Raw genomic sequence first — 6,000 nt, 5'->3', positions numbered from 1 at the left:
CTGCAGATTTGGATCGTTTGAATTGTTGTTACCGTTAACACCAAAACGGCTCTTTTGGGGGACAGATTCTGGTCAGCTTCAGTCTGTACCGCCATTCTCTTCCTCTGTTTTCTCCAGGCGTCAGGTTTTGTCTTCATGCATCAGACTTGTCTTTTTGTGCCAGTTGTCTTTTACCAATAATCCAATGACCCATGTTTCTTGGAATTAGTCTTTTGTGTGTCTTCGAGGTTCCAATTATTGGTGCAAAAGATTGGCAGACTTTGTCCTTTAGTGAACGGATCCTCCATGCTGTCATGACTGTCACTCAGCTTCATTCGTTATCTCCGAATGTTCTACTTCCAAGCTGAGTTCCTTCTTAGTCAGCTTCGTTCTGGCGACTTTGAGGGAAGCTTCTGATGCTAAGTTCTACTCCACCCAGCTTCTCATTCTTTCATGCTGAGTTCCGTTTAACTCAGCTTTGGCTTATGCTGACTTCTGACCTGTCTTACTTTATATATATATATTTTTGCACTCAATATTGAACAAACACATTAGTACAATTAAATCAAAGCATTTAATTTTAATTGCCTCTTAATCATGGATGATTTTGTCAAATCAAAATCTTGTGGAAAGGTGTTTCAACAAACTCCCCCATTTTGATGTTGGCAAAATACATAATTATGGAACTCAGTTATAAGTTACCCCATGATTGATATTTTTGAAATGACTCCCCCGTAAGGGTTGCACATATTGTCTTAACTTAATTCTAAACCTTCCAAGATTTAATTGAATTATCTTTAAGACATTTGTGTATACTGACTTAGTTTTAATGTTTGATTTTTCAAGATCTGAATTTTTGAGTTTTAAGTCAGCTTTCAAAAATATTAGAAGTATGTTGTTACTCAGTTTATTATCTAAGTTTTTTGTGTTAATTTATACTGAGTATGTTTTACTTCTTAATTTGTTTGTTCAATTTTATCGACTATATTGAGAAAACAGTACTTGGCATAGATTAAACAAGAAAATAGAGCACACACATACATGACGGTTTCTATGCAAGTTCTAAACAAACATTTACTAGACTACATCTAGTTCTACTTCTTCTTCTTCTGGGTTTGGTGGTCAGCTTGAGCTATTCCTTTACCTTTGTCTGTGCTTCCTGAGACATTACCTGGAAGCTGAGTTCCACCTTGACTTGTCTCCCCCGTTTTTCCATCATCGGGTTTATAAAGGAAGGTTTCATTTCGTGCGGCATTGGAAAGGTAATGAGAGTAGCGCTGAAGCCACTTAGTGCTTTCACCCAAACCATCAATAACAGGAACACTGTCATCCTGGACATGCCGAGGAACCCGGAGGGAGCTGCTGATCATGCTAAGTAGGCATTCATGGGATTTGCTCAGCCAGGTGAGCGAGCTGGTGATCTGTCCAAAAGATTGATGGTACATCTTGAGCAAGGCAGAATCATAGAACATCCGCTGGGCATTGTTGATGCGCATGGCTTTCATAATGGCCTGGGAAAAGCTCAAGAGTTCACTGTTGGAAACTGGATCAACATCCATCTGTGCCTTGTTGATGTTGAGTATGCTTACTTCTTCACTCAGCTGATCAATTGTACACTGAGAAGAGGAAGATACTAAGTCACGCGTACTGGTCAGCTCAGCTTTAAGCTTGGTAAAGCATTGTTGAAGTTCGGCAGAGGTAGCAAACTCAGTATTGCCAGGGGCGCTTGATTTGGTCAGTTCTTCAGTTAACTTGGTAAAATATCCTTGAAGTTCAGTAGAAGTGCCATACCCTGGATTGACTTCCGTTAGCTGTTGAATTTTACCTTCAAGCGAATTCATATGGTTGCCATTGTGAGCACCAATTCGGTCAGTTTTGCTATTTGATCTTGATTGGGTTGCCGAGTCTGAACCGTAGTCATGATGCTGACCAGATCCTTCAGTCCTCTGAGTTCATTTAGGAGCTGAGTGATACCTGACAATTGGGAGGACTCAGCTTGAGTAGATTGATTTGCATCAGCTTGACGATAGTGTGAGGAAAACTGTAGGGAGCTAGGGGAATAGAGGGAACTTCGGTCCCTGGATGGTGGCAAAAAGGACTGCTCGTCGTAGAACACAACCTCCAGTTGTGCTGAATCTTCCTCCTGATATTAACAGTAAGTTGAAATCCTTTCTATCTAAGCCTATTGCTGTTCCTAGTGTTAAGGAGAAGCCTATCCCCAAAGCTAGGGAGGAGGCTGGAACCAGCTCAGCCTTTAGGTCTGGATCTAGATTTGGGGCCTTGACTATTGAGGAAGTTCAAGAGCCTGACCAGGGAGATGAGCATATGGATCTTAGCATGCCGGGTCTGGAGTCTGTTGAACCTTCTGAGAAGGTGGTTGAATCTGTTAATCCCCTCTTTGTTTCCAAGAGTGAAGCCCAGGGGGGAACCCTGGATCTGGCTGCTCGAAGGATGAAGAAGACAAATGAGGTTAGTATTCCTACTCTTAGTGGTGATCCTGGGATTGGGAAATCAATGGGGGTTAATAAACTAATGCGCCTTCACCTAAGTTGGGATGAAGACTCACTAAGGGATCGTTATCAAGTAATAAATTTCTGGTTAAGTCCAGGTTATCGTCCACAGGATTTATTTCTGCAAGTATCGAGCTACTTGGTTTCAGGAGTTATCTAGGCTTAGGGGGTTTTGAGTTTGTTTGATTAAGTTAATCTACTCCTAGGTTGAATTATACTAATCCTAACTAAGTTATCTGATTCTAACTAAGTTATTCTATGCCTAATTAAGCTACTTTACCCCTAATTAAGTTAAACTACTCCTAATTGATCTTTCACTAGATGCAATTACCCTAAGGAACATGGTATGAACGATAATAATGAAGATAGATTGTTAGGTCTATTGAGTAAAAACCTAATCTGAGTCACTTGTATTCAAGGCGATTAACCCTACTTACCCTCCTGAGGTTCCTAGTGCGTGATTCCCTAAGGCCAAAACTAGGTCTAAGGCTCAGTAAATTGGCGCTTAATCAACTAAGAGGTTGCCAATCTCCTAGGCTCTGACTAGGTCAGATTCAGCTCGCAATATGTGCCTACTAGATTTTGGGGCTTTTGAATGAGTTAAACCAATTGAATAAAGCGTAAGACAGAGATTAGACAAATAATCATAGAACAAAATAAGAGCTAAATTATTATTAAAGGCGAAGAACAATGTCACAAGATACAATAAGCTAGGTTCGGCAACTGTATCAAAGAGTACAAACAAGGAAAGATAAAAGGAGATACAAAAATCCCTTTCAGGGAACCTGTTTACTCTGCAGCCGGCAACCTAATCTTAAGGACGAACCTTGATAATTCCTCGAGAAAAGCTTTGAAGGAGTTTCAATGGAGGTTTGAAGGATATGGAGGAGATGGAGAGGAATTACAAGGGGAAAGCTAAAGTAATTTACAAAAAATGAAAGATACTAATTTACATTGGAAAAACTCTATTTATAGGGGTGGCTCGGCCCTCTTTTTGACCTATTTTCGTGTCCTTATGCAGGTAGGAAGTCGTGGGGTCCGTCGTGGCATCGTGGGGGCGGAATTGGTCTTTTTGACCAATTCCCGCAGGTCTTCTCGACGAGCAGGCCTCTGGCGGCCTGCTCGGCGAGCAGGCATCCTGCTCGCCCGAGCAGGCCTCTGGTGGCCTGCTCGGTGAGTAGGCCTCTAGGGGCCTGCTCGGCGAGCAGGCATGGCCTACGAAGGCCCGCTCGTCGAGCATTCTTGCCCGGTATGCCCCCGCATGCTTTCCGACTGCCGTCGATGCCTTTTTCGTCCGAACTTATACCTGCGCATGTACAGAAACTCCAGATAACATTAGTCCAAAGGCTAAATTGACCCGCCAATCGCTTATTTTGAGCAAACACTTCATTTGGTGCGACTTTTGACGGACCAATTAGCTTCAAAAGATAACGGAATTATATTATGCATGCTATTTTGGCCGTAATTGCCTAAATTGGTCATAAAACAAGCCTAAACAACGAAAAACAAATAAAACGTTTCTAATTCCTAACTAACTCACAAAAAAGCATTTAAATGCGAGAAATGCTCGCTTATTAACTAAATAACGCTAAAAACTGTTCTAAAACCGTACCCAAAGATAGGGGTTTTTGACCCCTATCAAACCTCCTCGCACTTAAAACTTTACTTGTCCCCAAGTAAACTAAAAAACTAAACCCGCAATCACAAGCAAGCTAGAAAACCTCCCGGTTTGACTAGATGCTTGACACAATTTCGAGCATCTGTAATTACATGCATTCGGAAATACAAAGTAGAGACACGATATCCAAAAGCCGCATTTCAATTATCATAGGTCATAGTTTTAAGCAAAAGGACACATGTTCAATTAAACGAGCTTGAGGGGATCGCTAAGTAAAACACCTCACCATAGGTAGTTCACTCAATTCACATAATTTTGGTGGCTAAAGTGTTTACTCTCGGCTTATGTTCTTGCTTAGGATTACGTTGATTTTGCACGTTCATCCGAGTTCCTCTACTATGCTATATGACTCCGATGATATCAAAAACAGCCTCGAATTTGGGTTGTAATGTGGTTAGAGGGTTAAAGGTACAACAAGGGTTAATAGTTCTAGCGCTAGAAAAACAAAGTTCAAATGGCTTTAGCAAATATGAAGTGACTGAGCTTTTTATTCATAAAATTTTTTTTTCTTTTTCTTTGAGACGTTTTGATTTTAAGAACTGGAGAACGAAGTTCTCCCCTTTTTGTTCGTCTCTTTTCTTTTCTTTTCTTTTTCTGTTTTTCTTTTCCTTTTGGATAGTAATGCTCATTCACTTCTTAGCCTTTTGGCTTGCTACTATAATGCCATAAACAAAGAAAAAGCGCTAGAAGAAAACAAAGGCTCAATTTGAGCTTTGCAAAAACTTGGGTTAGGTAACAAACTAAGTGATAGTTTGCAAAAATAAGGGTTAGAACGAAAGAAAAATTATACAAACTACAAAAATACAGGCTCAAAGGGGCTTCCTAGAGTGGTTGAAAAAGAGAAAATAAGGTAAATAAAATGGTTAATTCTAATGAGGCTGATTCATCGTTTATCATCTCAAATCATTGCATGTAGGTTCAACACAGTATTAGGTGCAAAATCTGTAATCTTTCCACAAGTCAAAGCATTCACACAAAAATGTCAAGAAAAAGAGCTTTTTGATGTTCGCTCTTAGGCTCAAATTCAACTCACAATTCTTTGGGTTTCAATTTTGTGTTTACTAGTTTTCCCCAAACTCAAGTTCAACATCACATGCCTTCAATTCTTAAGTTATCTACCTAAGTAATGATTTAAGCATTTCTTCAAAAGTAGGGTCTAAATGCAAACTTTTGCTCATGCTCTTATAGATACAAGGATTGTGTCCTACACCTAAACTAGTTGTCATGCAATATTAGATTCGGTTCTCAGTCCTCGAGGATAAATAACGAAGTTTAGATTCGAAGGAGGTTCACGGTTTTAGGTCCTAAACATGCAAAAACATAAATAAAACCCGAAAACGCTAAACCAAACTAGACACGACGCAATAAAAATTAAAAAATTTATACAATTTTTGTAGGTTTGTCTACCCCTCCTCCTCACACTAAAAATATGCAATAAGTTCCAACATTGCATCACAAATCATGAAGTATAAGTGTAAAAAGTTAGGGTGGAGAAGACAACTTACTAACCAAAGTTAAAAACAGAAATCTATAATTGAATTAAAAAGAAAAACAAACCTAGAAAAATTTTAATCCAAACTTGGGTTGCCTCCCAAGAAGCGCTACTTTATAGTCGGTTAGCTCGACATGGAGTTCCTTCCTAGGTGTAAGCTTCTACTCGCGTTAGGAACTCGAACTCCTTGAGAAGTAACCCGTACCTACAAAACGGATTAAGAGCCTCTAATAAGTTTAATGAAAGCAGGAGGTCGAATTTAAACATATTATGAAAAAGTTTGATTTGCTCCCTTTTGGATTCTCTTGGTAGGTCGAAGAGAATGAAAACTTCTGAGCATG

The sequence above is a fragment of the Euphorbia lathyris genome, chromosome 3 (assembly GCF_963576675.1).
Source record: "Euphorbia lathyris chromosome 3, ddEupLath1.1, whole genome shotgun sequence".
NCBI classification, from domain to species: domain Eukaryota; kingdom Viridiplantae; phylum Streptophyta; class Magnoliopsida; order Malpighiales; family Euphorbiaceae; genus Euphorbia; species Euphorbia lathyris.
Note: the sequence above shows the minus strand (reverse complement) of the source record.